Source organism: Heterodontus francisci, chromosome 24 (assembly GCF_036365525.1).
Source record: "Heterodontus francisci isolate sHetFra1 chromosome 24, sHetFra1.hap1, whole genome shotgun sequence".
NCBI classification, from domain to species: domain Eukaryota; kingdom Metazoa; phylum Chordata; class Chondrichthyes; order Heterodontiformes; family Heterodontidae; genus Heterodontus; species Heterodontus francisci.
The window spans coordinates 78,948,796-78,965,854 of NC_090394.1; the positions used below are offsets into that span (position 1 = coordinate 78,948,796).

The window sequence follows — 17,059 nt, forward strand, 5'->3', positions numbered from 1 at the left end:
GGTTGGCGAAGTCCGTGGAGTTGGCGAAGCCCGTGGAGTTGGCGAAGTCTGTGGGTTGGCGAAGTCCGTGGAGTTGGCGACGTCTGTGGAGTTGCCGAAATCCGTGGAGTTGGCGAAGTCTGTGGGGTTGGCGAAGTCTGTGGGTTGGCGAAGTCTGTGGGTTGGCGAAGTCCGTGGAGTTGGCGAAGTCCGTGGAGTTGGCGAAGCCCGTGGAGTTGGCGAAGTCTGTGGAGTTGCCGAAATCCGTGGAGTTGGCGAAGTCTGTGGGGTTGGCGAAGTCTGTGGGTTGGCGAAGTCCGTGGAGTTGGCGAAGCCCGTGGAGTTGGTGAAATCCGTGGAGTTGGTGAAATCCGTGGAGTTGGTGAAGTCAGTGGAGTTGGCGAAGTCAGTGGAGATGGCGAAGTCTGTGGAGTTGGTGAAGTCTGTGGAGTTGGTGAAGTCAGTGGAGTTGGTGAAATCCGTGGAGTTGGTGAAGTCAGTGGAGTTGGCGAAGTCAGTGGAGATGGCGAAGTCTGTGGAGTTGGTGAAATCCGTGGAGTTGGTGAAGTCAGTGGAGTTGGTGAAGTCAGTGGAGTTGGCGAAGTCAGTGGAGATGGCGAAGTCTGTGGAGTTGGTGAAATCCGTGGAGTTGGTGAAGTCAGTGGAGTTGGCGAAGTCTGTGGAGTTGGTGAAGTCAGTGGAGATGGCGAAGTCTGTGGAGTTGGTGAAGTCTGTGGAGTTGGTGAAGTCAGTGGAGTTGGCGAAGTCAGTGGAGATGGCGAAGTCTGTGGAGTTGGTGAAGTCTGTGGAGCTGGCGAAGTCTGTGGGTTGGCGAAGTCTGTGGAGTTGGCGAAGACTGTGGAGTTGGCGAAGTCTGTGGAGCTGGCGAAGACTGTGGGTTGGCGAAGTCCGTGGAGTTGGCGAAGTCTGTGGGTTGGTGAAGCCTGTGGAGTTGGCGAAGACTGTGGGTTGGCAAAGTCCGTGGAGTTGGCGAAGTCCGTGGAGTTGGCGAAGTCTGTGGGTTGGTGAAGCCTGTGGAGTTGGCGAAGACAGTGGAGTTGGCGAAGTCCGTGGAGTTGGCTAAGTCTGTGAAGTTGGAGAAGCCTGTGGGGTTGGCGAAGTCTGTGTAGTTGGTGAAGTCAGTGGAGTTGGCGAAGTCTGTGGGTTGGCGAAGTCTGTGGGGTTGGCGAAGTCAGTGGAGTTGGTGAAGTCAGTGGAGTTGGCGAAGTCTGTGGGTTGGCGAAGTCAGTGGAGTTGGCGAAGTCTGTGGAGTTGGTGAAGTCTGTGGAGTTGGTGAAGTCAGTGGAGTTGGCGAAGTCTGTGGGTTGGCGAAGTCTGTGGGTTGGCAAAGTCCATGGATTGGCGAAGTCCGTGGAGTTGGCGAAGTCTGTGGGTTGGTGAAGTCAGTGGAGTTGGTGAAGTCAGTGGAGTTGGTGAAGTCAGTGGAGTTGGCGAAGTCAGTGGAGATGGCGAAGTCTGTGGAGTTGGTGAAGTCAGTGGAGATGGCGAAGTCTGTGGAGTTGGTGAAGTCAGTGGAGTTGGTGAAGTCAGTGGAGTTGGCGAAGTCAGTGGAGATGGTGAAGTCAGTGGAGTTGGCGAAGTCAGTGGAGATGGTGAAGTCTGTGGAGTTGGTGAAGTCAGTGGAGTTGGCGAAGTCTGTGGAGTTGGTGAAGTCAGTGGAGTTGGTGAAGTCAGTGGAGTTGGCGAAGTCAGTGGAGATGGCGAAGTCTGTGGAGTTGGTGAAGTCTGTGGAGCTGGCGAAGTCTGTGGGTTGGCGAAGTCTGTGGAGTTGGCGAAGACTGTGGAGTTGGCGAAGTCTGTGGAGCTGGCGAAGACTGTGGGTTGGCAAAGTCCGTGGAGTTGGCGAAGTCCGTGGAGTTGGCGAAGTCTGTGGGTTGGTGAAGCCTGTGGAGTTGGCGAAGACTGTGGGTTGGCAAAGTCCGTGGAGTTGGCGAAGTCCGTGGAGTTGGCGAAGTCTGTGGGTTGGTGAAGCCTGTGGAGTTGGCGAAGACAGTGGAGTTGGCGAAGTCCGTGGAGTTGGCTAAGTCTGTGAAGTTGGAGAAGCCTGTGGGGTTGGCGAAGTCTGTGTAGTTGGTGAAGTCAGTGGAGTTGGCGAAGTCTGTGGGTTGGCGAAGTCTGTGGGGTTGGCGAAGTCAGTGGAGTTGGTGAAGTCAGTGGAGTTGGCGAAGTCTGTGGGTTGGCGAAGTCAGTGGAGTTGGCGAAGTCTGTGGAGTTGGTGAAGTCTGTGGAGTTGGTGAAGTCAGTGGAGTTGGCGAAGTCTGTGGGTTGGCGAAGTCTGTGGGTTGGCAAAGTCCATGGATTGGCGAAGTCCGTGGAGTTGGCGAAGTCTGTGGGTTGGTGAAGTCAGTGGAGTTGGTGAAGTCAGTGGAGTTGGTGAAGTCAGTGGAGTTGGCGAAGTCAGTGGAGATGGCGAAGTCTGTGGAGTTGGTGAAGTCAGTGGAGATGGCGAAGTCTGTGGAGTTGGTGAAGTCAGTGGAGTTGGTGAAGTCAGTGGAGTTGGCGAAGTCAGTGGAGATGGTGAAGTCAGTGGAGTTGGCGAAGTCAGTGGAGATGGTGAAGTCTGTGGAGTTGGTGAAGTCAGTGGAGTTGGCGAAGTCTGTGGAGTTGGTGAAGTCAGTGGAGTTGGCGAAGTCAGTGGAGATGGTGAAGTCAGTGGAGATGGCGAAGTCTGTGGAGTTGGTGAAGTCTGTGGAGTTGGTGAAGTCAGTGGAGTTGGCGAAGTCAGTGGAGATGGCGAAGTCAGTGGAGATGGCGAAGTCTGTGGAGCTGGCGAAGTCTGTGGAGCTGGCGAAGTCTGTGGGTTGGCGAAGTCTGTGGAGTTGGCGAAGACTGTGGAGTTGGCGAAGTCTGTGGAGCTGGCGAAGTCTGTGGGTTAGCGAAGTCTGTGGAGCTGGCGAAGACTGTGGGTTGGCAAAGTCCGTGGAGTTGGCGAAGTCCGTGGAGTTGGCGAAGTCTGTGGGTTGGTGAAGCCTGTGGAGTTGGCGAAGACTGTGGGTTGGCAAAGTCCGTGGAGTTGGCGAAGTCCGTGGAGTTGGCGAAGTCTGTGGGTTGGTGAAGCCTGTGGAGTTGGCGAAGACTGTGGAGTTGGCGAAGTCCGTGGAGTTGGCTAAGTCTGTGAAGTTGGAGAAGCCTGTGGGGTTGGCGAAGTCTGTGTAGTTGGTGAAGTCAGTGGAGTTGGCGAAGTCTGTGGGTTGGCGAAGTCTGTGGGGTTGGCGAAGTCAGTGGAGTTGGTGAAGTCAGTGGAGTTGGCGAAGTCTGTGGGTTGGCGAAGTCAGTGGAGTTGGCGAAGTCTGTGGAGTTGGTGAAGTCAGTGGAGTTGGCGAAGTCTGTGAGTTGGCGAAGTCAGTGGAGTTGGCGAAGTCTGTGGAGTTGGTGAAGTCTGTGGAGTTGGTGAAGTCAGTGGAGTTGGCGAAGTCAGTGGAGTTGGCGAAGTCTGTGGGTTGGCGAAGTCTGTGGGTTGGCAAAGTCCATGGATTGGCGAAGTCCGTGGAGTTGGCGAAGTCTGTGGGTTGGTGAAGTCAGTGGAGTTGGTGAAGTCAGTGGAGTTGGCGAAGTCAGTGGAGATGGCGAAGTCTGTGGAGTTGGTGAAGTCAGTGGAGATGGCGAAGTCTGTGGAGTTGGTGAAGTCAGTGGAGTTGGTGAAGTCAGTGGAGTTGGCGAAGTCAGTGGAGATGGTGAAGTCAGTGGAGTTGGCGAAGTCAGTGGAGATGGTGAAGTCTGTGGAGTTGGTGAAGTCAGTGGAGTTGGCGAAGTCTGTGGAGTTGGTGAAGTCAGTGGAGTTGGCGAAGTCAGTGGAGATGGTGAAGTCTGTGGAGTTGGTGAAGTCTGTGGAGTTGGTGAAGTCTGTGGAGTTGGTGAAGTCTGTGGAGCTGGCGAAGTCTGTGGGTTGGCGAAGTCTGTGGAGTTGGCGAAGACTGTGGAGTTGGCGAAGTCAGTGGAGTTGGTGAAGTCAGTGGAGTTGGCGAAGTCAGTGGAGATGGCGAAGTCTGTGGAGTTGGTGAAGTCAGTGGAGATGGCGAAGTCTGTGGAGTTGGTGAAGTCAGTGGAGTTGGCGAAGTCTGTGGAGTTGGTGAAGTCAGTGGAGTTGGCGAAGTCAGTGGAGATGGCGAAGTCTGTGGAGTTGGTGAAGTCTGTGGAGCTGGCGAAGTCTGTGGGTTGGCGAAGTCTGTGGAGTTGGCGAAGACTGTGGAGTTGGCGAAGTCTGTGGAGTTGGCGAAGACTGTGGGTTGGCAAAGTCCGTGGAGTTGGTGAAGTCAGTGGAGTTGGCGAAGTCTGTGGGTTGGTGAAGCCTGTGGAGTTGGCGAAGACTGTGGAGTTGGCGAAGACTGTGGAGTTGGCGAAGTCCGTGGAGTTGGCTAAGTCTGTGAAGTTGGAGAAGCCTGTGGGGTTGGCGAAGTCTGTGTAGTTGGTGAAGTCAGTGGAGTTGGCGAAGTCTGTGGGTTGGCGAAGTCTGTGGGGTTGGCGAAGTCAGTGGAGTTGGTGAAGTCAGTGGAGTTGGCGAAGTCTGTGGGTTGGCGAAGTCAGTGGAGTTGGCGAAGTCTGTGGAGTTGGTGAAGTCAGTGGAGTTGGCGAAGTCTGTGAGTTGGCGAAGTCAGTGGAGTTGGCGAAGTCTGTGGAGTTGGTGAAGTCTGTGGAGTTGGTGAAGTCTGTGGAGTTGGTGAAGTCAGTGGAGTTGGCGAAGTCAGTGGAGTTGGCGAAGTCTGTGGGTTGGCGAAGTCTGTGGGTTGGCAAAGTCCATGGATTGGCGAAGTCCGTGGAGTTGGCGAAGTCTGTGGGTTGGTGAAGTCAGTGGAGTTGGTGAAGTCAGTGGAGTTGGCGAAGTCAGTGGAGATGGCGAAGTCTGTGGAGTTGGTGAAGTCAGTGGAGATGGCGAAGTCTGTGGAGTTGGTGAAGTCAGTGGAGTTGGTGAAGTCAGTGGAGTTGGCGAAGTCAGTGGAGATGGTGAAGTCAGTGGAGTTGGCGAAGTCAGTGGAGATGGTGAAGTCTGTGGAGTTGGTGAAGTCAGTGGAGTTGGCGAAGTCTGTGGAGTTGGTGAAGTCAGTGGAGTTGGCGAAGTCAGTGGAGATGGTGAAGTCTGTGGAGTTGGTGAAGTCTGTGGAGTTGGTGAAGTCTGTGGAGTTGGTGAAGTCTGTGGAGCTGGCGAAGTCTGTGGGTTGGCGAAGTCTGTGGAGTTGGCGAAGACTGTGGAGTTGGCGAAGTCAGTGGAGTTGGTGAAGTCAGTGGAGTTGGCGAAGTCAGTGGAGATGGCGAAGTCTGTGGAGTTGGTGAAGTCAGTGGAGATGGCGAAGTCTGTGGAGTTGGTGAAGTCAGTGGAGTTGGCGAAGTCTGTGGAGTTGGTGAAGTCAGTGGAGTTGGCGAAGTCAGTGGAGATGGCGAAGTCTGTGGAGTTGGTGAAGTCTGTGGAGCTGGCGAAGTCTGTGGGTTGGCGAAGTCTGTGGAGTTGGCGAAGACTGTGGAGTTGGCGAAGTCTGTGGAGTTGGCGAAGACTGTGGGTTGGCAAAGTCCGTGGAGTTGGTGAAGTCAGTGGAGTTGGCGAAGTCTGTGGGTTGGTGAAGCCTGTGGAGTTGGCGAAGACTGTGGAGTTGGCGAAGTCCGTGGAGTTGGCTAAGTCTGTGGAGTTGGCGAAGCCTGTGGGGTTGGCGAAGTCTGTGTAGTTGGTAAAGTCAGTGGAGTTGGCGAAGTCTGTGGGTTGGCGAAGTCTGTGGGGTTGGCGAAGTCAGTGGAGTTGGCGAAGTCTGTGGGTTGGCGAAGTCTGTGGGTTGGCGAAGTCAGTGGGTTGGCGAAGTCAGTGGAGTTGGCGAAGTCAGTGGAGTTGGCGAAGTCTGTGGGTTGGCGAAGTCAGTGGAGTTGGCGAAGTCAGTGGAGTTGGCGAAGTCTGTGGAGTTGGTGAAGTCAGTGGAGTTGGCGAAGTCTGTGGGTTGGCGAAGTCTGTGGGTTGGCAAAGTCCATGGATTGGCGAAGACCGTGGAGTTGGCGAAGTCTGTGGGTTGGTGAAGTCAGTGGAGTTGGTGAAGTCAGTGGAGTTGGCGAAGTCTGTGGGTTGGTGAAGTCAGTGGAGTTGGCGAAGTCCATGGATTGGCGAAGCCCGTGGAGTTGGCGAAGTCTGTGGGTTGGCAAAGTCCATGGAGTTGGCGAAGTCTGTGGGTTGGTGAAGTCAGTGGAGTTGGTGAAGTCAGTGGAGTTGGCGAAGTCAGTGGAGTTGGCGAAGTCTGTGGGTTGGCGATGTCTGTGGGTTGGTGAAGCCCGTGGAGTTGGCGAAGTCTGTGTAGTTGGTAAAGTCAGTGGAGTTGGCGAAGTCTGTGGGTTGGCGAAGTCTGTGGGGTTGGCGAAGTCAGTGGAGTTGGCGAAGTCTGTGGGTTGGCGAAGTCTGTGGGTTGGCGAAGTCAGTGGGTTGGCGAAGTCAGTGGAGTTGGCGAAGTCAGTGGAGTTGGCGAAGTCTGTGGGTTGGCGAAGTCAGTGGAGTTGGCGAAGTCAGTGGAGTTGGCGAAGTCTGTGGAGTTGGTGAAGTCAGTGGAGTTGGCGAAGTCTGTGGGTTGGCGAAGTCTGTGGGTTGGCAAAGTCCATGGATTGGCGAAGACCGTGGAGTTGGCGAAGTCTGTGGGTTGGTGAAGTCAGTGGAGTTGGTGAAGTCAGTGGAGTTGGCGAAGTCTGTGGGTTGGTGAAGTCAGTGGAGTTGGCGAAGTCCATGGATTGGCGAAGCCCGTGGAGTTGGCGAAGTCTGTGGGTTGGCAAAGTCCATGGAGTTGGCGAAGTCTGTGGGTTGGCGAAGTCTGTGGGTTGGCGAAGCCGGTGGAGTTGGCGAAGTCTGTGGAGTTGGTGAAGTCAGTGGAGTTGGCGAAGTCTGTGGGTTGGTGAAGTCAGTGGAGTTGGTGAAGTCAGTGGAGTTGGCGAAGTCCATGGATTGGCGAAGCCCGTGGAGTTGGCGAAGTCTGTGGAGTTGGTGAAGTCAGTGGGTTGGTGAAGTCAGTGGAGTTGGTGAAGTCAGTGGAGTTGGCGAAGTCAGTGGAGTTGGCGAAGTCAGTGGAGTTGGCGAAGTCTGTGGGTTGGTGAAGTCAGTGGAGTTGGTGAAGTCAGTGGAGTTGGCGAAGTCAGTGGAGTTGGCGAAGTCTGTGGGTTGGTGAAGTCAGTGGAGTTGGTGAAGTCAGTGGAGTTGGCGAAGTCAGTGGAGTTGGCGAAGTCAGTGGAGTTGGCGAAGTCTGTGGGTTGGCGATGTCTGTGGGTTGGTGAAGCCCGTGGAGTTGGCGAAGTCTGTGGGGTTGGCGAAGTCTGTGGAGTTGGTGAAGTCTGTGGGTTGGTGAAGTCAGTGGAGTTGGTGAAGTCAGTGGAGTTGGCGAAGTCTGTGGGGTTGACGAAGTCCGTGGAGTTGGCGAAGTCTGTGGGTTGGTGAAGTCTGTGGAGTTGGTGAAGTCAGTGGAGTTGGCGAAGTCTGTGGGTTGGTGAAGTCAGTGGAGTTGGTGAAGTCAGTGGAGTTGGCGAAGTCTGTGGGGTTGACGAAGTCCGTGGAGTTGGCGAAGTCTGTGGGTTGGCGAAGTCTGTGGGGTTGACGAAGTCCGTGGAGTTGGCGAAGTCTGTGGGTTGGCGAAGTCTGTGGGGTTGGCGAAGTCCGTGGAGTTGGCGAAGTCTGTGGAGTTGGTGAAGTCAGTGGAGTTGGTGAAGTCTGTGGCGTTGGCGAAGTCTGTGGCGTTGGCGAAGTCCATGGAGTTGGTGAAGTCTGTGGAGTTGGTGAAGCCCGTGGAGATGGCGAAGTCTGTGGAGTTGGCAAAGCCCGTGGAGTTGGCGAAGTCGGTGGAGTTGGCGAAGTCTGTGGAGTTGGCGAAGCCCGTGGAGTTGGCGAGGTCCGTGGAGTTGGCGAAGCCCGTGGAGTTGGTGAAGCCGTGGAGTTGGCTAAGTCTGTGGAGTTGGCAAAGCCCGTGGAGTTGGTGAAGTCTGTGGAGTTGGCGAAGCCCGTGGAGTTGGCGAAGTCTGTGGAGTTGGCGAAGTCAGTGGAGTTGGTGAAGCCGTGGAGTTGGCAAAGCCCGTGGAGTTGGCGAAGTCGGTGGAGTTGGCGAAGCCCGTGGAGTTGGCGAAGTCTGTGGAGTTGGCGAAGTCTGTGGAGTTGGCGAAGTCAGTGGAGTTGGCGAAGTCTGTGGAGTTGGCGAATAGCCTCCTAACGTTCACTTTCTGGCCTCATACATGAAGATTGGCCACTTCAATGGCAGAACCAAACGACTGTCAACAAACCCCTTCAGGAATGTGGAGACAAAAATAGGCAGCAAATTGACAAAAAAGGACAGATGACTAAATGAAATACAAATAATAAGAAATGTAATCAGTTAAACCTCAACGATTAAAACTGAATGTACAGCTAAACTAATACCCTGCAATTCCCTGATGATTCCAGTTCAAGACTTGTACTACAAATCAGGTTACCGACACGCTTCATTTCCCGCTCTGCAACTATTTTGAATTTCGCTTGTGATTTCCCAGTTGGTTCCTTTGCCCCATGCAGCTTTTGGAAAGGCTGAAAGTTACAAGAAAAATACCTGCAGCCTCAAGAAAAACTGAAACAGCATTTTCCTTGATTAGCTATATGCCTTTAAATTCCAACCCCCAAACCCCCGGTGAGTTCCCAGCATTTCGCCCAATACAGGTCAGGAGATCACTTAAATGTTTCACTAGGGCCCATCCCACTAGTTCACCCCTTCTCCACATTACCAAGCAGTACAGCACTGTTCTTGTGACAGACTTTAGCCAATTGCCGAAAACACCAGCTACTGGGGAAAGTTTATCTCTGAGCAGTCAGTAAAATGACTGACCCACCAGCAGCACCAATCTGAAATGCAGACATGCACCACTCAGATTTGTCCCACTGCCATTATAGACTCATAAAATCATCCCCATGGACTTCAGGAGAGAATTGAGAGGAAAAATCCACTTGGCATCAAATTAACCCTCGTCCTATTACCATGGCTCCAACAATGGATTAGAATAATTGAGATGTTTCGGAAGATTTTCACTATCAGCAGAATGCTGCAACTTACTGAACGTGATCACCTTTCATTTGTGTAGTGTTTTGCAGCCATTGAAGTTGATTTTGCAGAGTAGTCTAGACAACAACAAGCAAGGGAAAGGACAAAGCAGAGGAACCTGCTTTAAACAAGCATACTCTATCTGCAGGCAGTAGTGTGCTGATTGCAGTGAATTGAGTTCCAGGAAATACTTGACTAGTTTGTCAAACAGTTTGAACCAGAGTTTCTAGTCATGGGAACTAGCTTAAGTGGCATTATATCATAAGGACCTTTTTAAAAAGAGAACCCATTTCAAGAGGGGCTCTTGCCAATAAAATTTGTCTTGGATAAAGGCTTACATCATCAAGATCCCTTTTAAGGAGAGACTCTTGCCATTAGGAACCTTTTTTACTGTTTTGATTTTATACAAGACTTTTCCAGGTTATGTTATCAGGTCATGTATTCATCCAGAGTGCACGTTGTGGTCCATGTTTTAGAATATACACAGGGGAATGAGCTGAAGATGATACATAGTTATAGAGTTCTATACAATTAGTGTAAGGAGTGCTCAGTGACAGGAACTGTCATTCGCTCCAAAGCTTTGTGGAAGAGGGAATGAGCTACTGTTACTGGGGCAACAGAACCTTGATGGTATTGGACATTATGGGGTCTGTCTTCAGTAGACAGCCCTGGGGCTTGTAGGGTTTTCTGTGTTGTTGGTGAGGAGGTGGTTGTTGGGTGAGAGGTTATCCCAAGGGAAGGGTCCTGTATCTCCTGGTGTTTATCTTGCTCCATGCATAGCCCATACATTACTCAGTCTGACTGGCAGATATCCTGTTTGTGCTCTTACCACCTGTTGGTTGGAGGCACTCGCCACAGATACACCTCCTTCCTGCCAGCAGTGAGATCAGTATGAGCATGAGAGCAGTCAGAATTTCTTGCCCTGTTGATGTGAGGTTGGATGGGGGCAGGGTGGCTGGACAGGACCAGCCACATACAGGAGGGTGTTTTTGAGGCCACAATTCCACTCGTGTTAATCTGCTGTGGCCAGGTAGAATTTTCAACGTTTGCGACAGGTAAGTGATGTGTTTTGGATAATTCTCAGTTGGCTGGCTCCCATTCTGCTACAGGTTGTCAGGGTCAATCTCAACACTTGCCACAGAACAGCCCAACTTCAGGGCATTGTTGCCTAGAATCAGATCTATCCTCCAAAATCCCCTCTCTGATTATGGAAGGAAATGACACTCTTGTAGCTCCACTAACTTCCCTCACAATTCTGTAAAAGACCAAAGGGTTCATTTACCTGTATCTGTGACTCTGGCAATCTGGAGAGAGCTTGCACACCCTGTCACTGCTGTCCACACTGTGTCACTGGAGGATCTCTGGGCTAGCTGCTTCAACACATGACATGGGCTGGGCACTCTGCATCCAGAGCCAAACCATCTCCTTTGAGCAGTTCCAACAAATTACATCCCACCCAAAATGACAACTTCTGCCATTTCTAGATCCACACTGCATCCAGGATTCAGTGGACCCTGTAAAGTATGTTACGAGAGTGCTTCTACTTTTTGTAAAACAGGTTTTTGAGGATTTATAGTTGAATTCTGGACATTGATTCATCTGGAAGCTTGAAGAGATGCTGAACTTTGTGTTTTTTTTAAAGCGGTCACCAGAAGGCTTCCTGGACTTGGCTTGTAAACAAACCCTTACTGGAAGGCACCTGTTTTCAGATAAAATACCAGCGGAGAGCTTATTGTTTTGACTTGGAGAAGATGTTTACAGAGAAGTGACAAGTCAAGATTTATAGGGGTCAGGCGGCTTAATTCTTGTGACATTGTTTTGCTTTCATTTTGGACAGTGAGTTGGAGTGTAAACTGCTTGGAAGACAGTTGGTTTTTGCCTGCCAAGGAAACCCAGCTAATCTCTTTCTCTCCCTTTGAAAGAAACCTTGTGTATCCAGTGTGTCAGTCTCCTCTTTCCTCCTGTACTTGAATAAATCCTGCGTATCGAACGTGTGGGAACTGAAACCCCTGTTGCCGCATTTCTGCTGTTAGGCCTATCTGAAGTGTCTGTAGCTGCATTTCTGGGAAAGCCTACTCAAACTGATCTTCATCATCGCTGGAAAGAACTGTTCTAGGAAGATCCCAGTGACAACCGTCTATACGCATTTGGGACACCAAATCAAAACAAAGGACATCTTTCCATATCTTCCCTTTTTTCTTCAAGAACGAGCAAGTATTCAGCTTAAGCAGTTTTATTGTTTGTTTTTTTGTAACAAAGCTCGATACAAAAACTCCTTTTATTCTTCCTGTTAACTGGTGTATGTGTGTGTATATGTATGAGGGGCTAAGGTAAAAAAGAGACTTTATATTTTAATCTGTGTGTTTATGCTTTACTTCATTACTGGATAAGTCTTGTTTTATAATAAACTGATAATTTTGTTGTTTATTAAAGAAATCTGGTTGGTGTATTTTATTCTGGGAAAAATAGAGTATATGATTGACCGTATCAGTAAGTGAGAACATTTAAATATATGTTGTGACTTGTGGAGAAGTGGGACTAGGATAAACAGTGCACTCCTCCCACCTCAGTTAGAACAAGTCCAACACAAACTGATCCCATTATAACTGGCCATCTATAACAAGGAGCTTTCCCAGAGCATGTGTTCATCCTCCACTCAATACTGCACCAGCCAAACCAATAAAACCGAGGCGTCTTCTGGGAGCACAACTTGCGCTGTTGCTCTCATGAACACTGAGAGGAAGAGCTGAAATGGGAACCTCTTTAAAAGAGGGAATCTTTCCATCAGCATCTCTTTTAAAGAGATAGTGTCACTGTCAGGTTCATGTGTTAATCCTGGGTGGGTGAAGGAGGTAAATGCAGTATGTCTTTTGCATTGCAGTGGCTCCAAGCTAACACGGCTGGTGACATAGGTTCAGAACCAAACCAAGCCATGTGGCAGACTCCATAATCAGACATCTGAAGCAGGCGGGCCGACAGTAGCCAGCCCTATTGACCAACTGGCCAGGCTTACTGTCGGGTGAACAAAGAACAGTACAGCACAGGAACAGGCCATTCGGCCCTCCAAGCCTGTGCCGATCTTGATGACTGGACATCAGGGGCCCATATCCCTCAATTCCCTTCCTATTCATGTATTTGTCAAGATGTCTCTTAAACGTCGCTATCGTACCTGCTTCCACCACCTCCCCTGGCAGCAAGTTCCAGGCACTCAGCACCCTCTGTGTAAAAAACTTGCCTCGCACATCCCCTCTAAACTTTGCTCCTCGCACCTTAAACCTATGTCCCCTAGTAACTGACTCTTCCACCCTGGGAAAAAGCTTCTGACTATCCACTCTGTCCATGCCGCTCATAACTTTGTAAACCTCTATCATGTCGCCCCTCTACCTACCCCTCTACCTCCGTCGTTCCATTGAAAACAATCCGTGTTTTTCCAACCTCTCCTCATTGCTAATGCCCTTCAGACCAGGCAACATCCTGGTAAACCTCTTCTGTACCCTCTCCAAAGCCTCCACGTCCTTCTGGTAGTGTGGCGACCAGAATTGCACGCAATATTCTAAGTGTGGCCCAACTAAAGTTCTGTACAGCTGCAACATGACTTGCCAATTTTTATACTCTATGCCCCGACCGATGAAGGCAAGCATGCCGTATGCCTTCTTGACTACCTTATCCACCTGCGTTGCCACTTTCAGTGACCTGTGGACCTGTACGCCCAGATCTCTCTGCCTGTCAATACTCCTAAGGGTTCTGCCATTTACTGTATACTTCCCACCTGCATTAGACCTTCCAAAATGCATTACCTCACATTTGTCCGGATTAAACTCCATCTGCCATTTCTCCGCCCAAGTCTCCAACCGATCTATATCCTGCTGTATCCTCTGACAATCCTCATCATTATCCGCAACTCCACCAACCTTTGTGTCGTCCGCAAACTTACTAATCAGACCAGCTACATTTTCCTCCAAATCATTTATATATACTAAAAACAGCAAAGGTCCCAGCACTGATCCCTGCGGAACACCACTAGTCACAGCCCTCCATTCAGAAAAACACCCATCCACTGCTACCCTCTGTCTTCTATGACCGAGCCAGTTCTGTATCCATCTTGCCAGCTCATCTCTGATCCCGTGTGACTTCACCTTTTGTACCATTCTGCCATGAGGGGCCTTGTCAAAGGCTTTACTGAAGTCCATATAGACAACATCCACTGCCCTTCCTTCATCAATCATCTTAGTCACTTACTCAAAAAACTCAATCAAATTAGTGAGACATGACCTCCCCAGCACAAAACCATGCTGCCTCTCGCTAATAAGTTCGTTTGTTTCCAAATGGGAGTAAATCTTGTCCCGAATAATCCTCTCTAATAGTTTCCCTACCACTGACGTAAAACTCACCGGCCTATAATTTCCTGGATTATCCTTACCACCCTTCTTAAACAAAGGAACAACATTGGCTATTCTCCAGTCCTCTGGGACCTCACCTGGAAAGGTGCTGGAAAGGTAGACAAATAACCAGACGCTGGTTGAATCAGTGACCCAATCATCAAGACAGCCCTGGCAGAACAAGCAGCAGAAAATTACCCTGGCTCTGTGTTGGTGATTAGCTGGTTTAACTTCAGCAAATATTTCTGCTCAGCTTTGTGGTCCCTAAACATTGCCTCCTCCAATCGTGGTTTCAGGGAAGTGGGATATGCCCCTATGGAGTAGCAGTGCGTGTGCTCTTTACAGACTTCTCTGTAGTTTGCTCCTTCGGTGCAATGTGGGCATTCTGAGCCTGTCGAACTCTCAACTGACCACAAGGGAAAGACCTCCTTTTAAGGATGAACAACTACCATCATTATAACATTAGTTTAAATGAATTGTGATTAATAGAATCATAGAATGGTTACAGCACAGAAGGAGGCTGTTCAGCCCATTGAATCCGTGCCGGCTTGCTGCAAGAGCAACTCAGCTAGTCCCACAAACTCACCTTTTCCCCGTAGCCCTGAGAAATTTTTCTCTTCAGAAAATTATCCAATTCCTTTTTGAAAGCCAGAATTGAATCTGCCTCCACCACACTCTCAGGCAATGCATCCAGATTTTTTTTTATTTGTTCAGGGGATGTGGGCGTCGCTGACTAGACCAGCATTTATTGCCCATCCCTAATTGCCCTTGAGAAGGTGGTGGTGAGCTGCCTTCTTGAACCGCTGCAGTCCATGCGGGGTAGATACATCCACAGTGCGGTTCGGAAGGGAATTTCAGGATTTTTACCCCCAGTGACAGTGACAGTGAAGGAACGGTGATATAGTTCCAAGACAGGATGGTATGTGGCTTGGATGTTTCCCTGCATCTGCTGCCCTTGTCCTTCTAGTTGGTAGAGGTCACAGGTTTGGAAGGTGCTGTCGAAGGAGCCTTGGCGAATTGCTGCAGTGCATCTTGTAGATGGCACACACTGCTGCCATTCTACGGCTGTGGCGGAGGGAGTGAATGTTGAGGGTGGTGGATGGGGTGCCAATTAAGCAGCCTGCTTTGTCCTGGATGGTGTCAAGCTGCTTGAGTGTTGTTGGAGCAGCACCCATCCAGGCAACTGGAGAGTATTCCATCACACTCCTGATTTGTGCCTTGTAGATGGTGGACAGGTTTTTGGGAGTTAGGAGGTGAGTTACTCGTCACAGGATTCCTAGCCTCTGACCTGCTATTGTAGCCATGGTATTTATATGTCTACTAGAGTTCAGTTTCTGGTCAATGGTGGCCCCCAGGATGTTGTTAGTGGGGGATTCAGCGATGGTAATGCCGTTGAACAGCAAGGGGAGATGGTTCGATTCTCTCTTGTTGGAGATGGTCATTGCCTGGCACTTGTGTGGTGCTAATGTTACTTGCCACTTATCAGCCCAAGCCTGTATATTGTCCAGGTCTTGCTGCATATGGACATGGGCTGCTTCAGTATCTGAGGAGTCATGAATGGTGCTGAACATTGTGCGATCATCAGCGAATATCCCCAGTTCTGACCTTATGATGGAGGGAAGGTCATTGATGAAGCAGCTGAAGATGATAGGCCCTAGGACACTACCCTGAGGAACTCCTGCAGTGATGTCCTGAGACTGAGATGACTGACCCCCAAGAACCACAACCATCTTCCTTTGTGCTAGGTATGACTCCAACTAGCGGAGAGTTTTCCCCCTGATTCCCATTGACCAGTTTTGCTAGGGCTCCTTGATGCCACACTCGGTCAAATGCTGCCTTGATGTCAAGGGCAGTCACTCTCACCTCACCTCTTGAGTTCAGCTCTTTTGTCCATGTTTGAACCAAGGCTGTAATGAGGTCAGGAGCTGAGTGGCCCTGGCAGAACCCAAACTGAGCGTCACTGAGCAGGTTATTGCTAAGCAAGTGCTGCTTGATAGCACTGTTGGCAACCCCTTCCATCACTTTGCTGATGATCGAGAGTAGACTGATAGGGCAGTGATCGGCTGGGTTGGACTTGTCCTGCTTTTTGTGTACAGGACATATTTGGACAATTTTCCACAATGCAGGTAGATGCCAGTGTTGTAGCTGTACTGGAACAGCTTTGCTAAGGGCTCAGCTAGTTCTGGAGCACAAGTCTTCAGTACTATTGCCAGAATATTGTCAGGGCCCTTTGCAGTATCCAGTGCCTTCAGCCGTTTCTTGATATCACGTGGAGTGAATTGGATTGGCTGAAGACTGGCATCTGTGTTGCTGGGACCCTCAGGAGGCCGAGATGGATCATCCACTTGGCATTTCTGGCTGAAGATGGATGCAACTGCTTTGGCCTTGTCTTTTGTATTGATGTGCTGGGCTCCCCCATCGTTAAGATCCTAACCACATACTGCCTTTGACTCTTTTGCCAATCATCTTAAATCAGTGTCCTCTGGTTCTCGATCCTTCCGCCAATGGGAACGGTTTCTCCCTATCTACTCTGTCCAGACTCCTCATTATTTTGAACACCTCTATCAAATTACCTCTCTACCTTCTCTTCTCTAAGGAGAACAATCCTAGCTTCTCCAATCTATACACGATAACTGAAGTCCCTCATCCCTGGAACCAATTTTTTGTACATCCTCTCTAATGCCTTCACATCTTCCTAAAGTGTGATGCCCAGAATTGGACACAATACTCCAGTTGAGGCGGAACAAATGTTTTATAAAAGTTCATCATAACCTCCTTGCTTTTGTACTCTATGCCTCTATTTATAAAGCCCAGGATCCCATATGCCTCATTAACCACTTTCTCAACTTGCCCTGCCACCTTCAGTGACGTGTGCACATATACCCCCAGGTCCCTCTGCTCTTGCACTCCCTTTAGAATTGTATTCTTTATTTTGTATTGCTTCTCCTTGTTCTTCCTCCTAAAATGTATCACATCACAGTTCTCTGTATTAAATTTCATCTGCCACATGTCTGCCCCTTCCACCAGCCAGTCTGTGCCCTCTTGAAGTTTATCACTATCCTCCTCACAGTTCACAAGATTTCCAAGTTTTGTGTCATCAATAATCTAGATTGACACACAAGAGAGAAGTGCATTGGGAGAGGTACCATTTCCAGATGAATTGAGGCCCATCTGCTTGTTTGGGTGGATATAAGATATTCCATAGCCTATTTTGCTTGAAGTGCGGGGAGTTCTCCTGGTGTCCTGACCAATGTTTATCCTTCGACCAAAACCAGTTATTTGTCTCGTGTGCTGTCTGTGGAATCTTGGTATGTGCAAATTAGCTGCTGCATTTGCCTACATAATTATTCATCAAAAGTAATTAATTGTGAAGTGCTTTGGGCTATTCTAAAGAGGTTAGAAGGCTATTCGTACTTTTTCTTTCTTTCAGGAGAGCAGTGAGGTGAGAAAGGTTACTGCATTAAACAGATTTCTATGGCTTTGAGCTAAATACAGACTGTGATCCAGAAGAGCAATTTGACTAGAAGGCAGGAATGGTAGGTGGGATATCAGAGAAGCAGAATGTGAAGACCAAGAGAGGCTGGAGCTATTGGAAAATCATCGCTATGAAAAGTGGATAGCAATGCTTCTCACAAGTATTAGGTGAGGTGTGCACATTGAGGAAAGGATAGG

The 17,059-nt window shown here is 49.9% G+C and overlaps 1 protein-coding gene across 1 annotated transcript in view; it reads right to left on the reverse strand.

The window, feature by feature from the left end:
- ccnf (cyclin F) overlaps positions 1–17,059 on the reverse strand; it is a 134,328-nt gene that overhangs the window by 85,216 nt on the left and 32,053 nt on the right. The gene's annotated exons all lie outside the window — the stretch shown is intronic.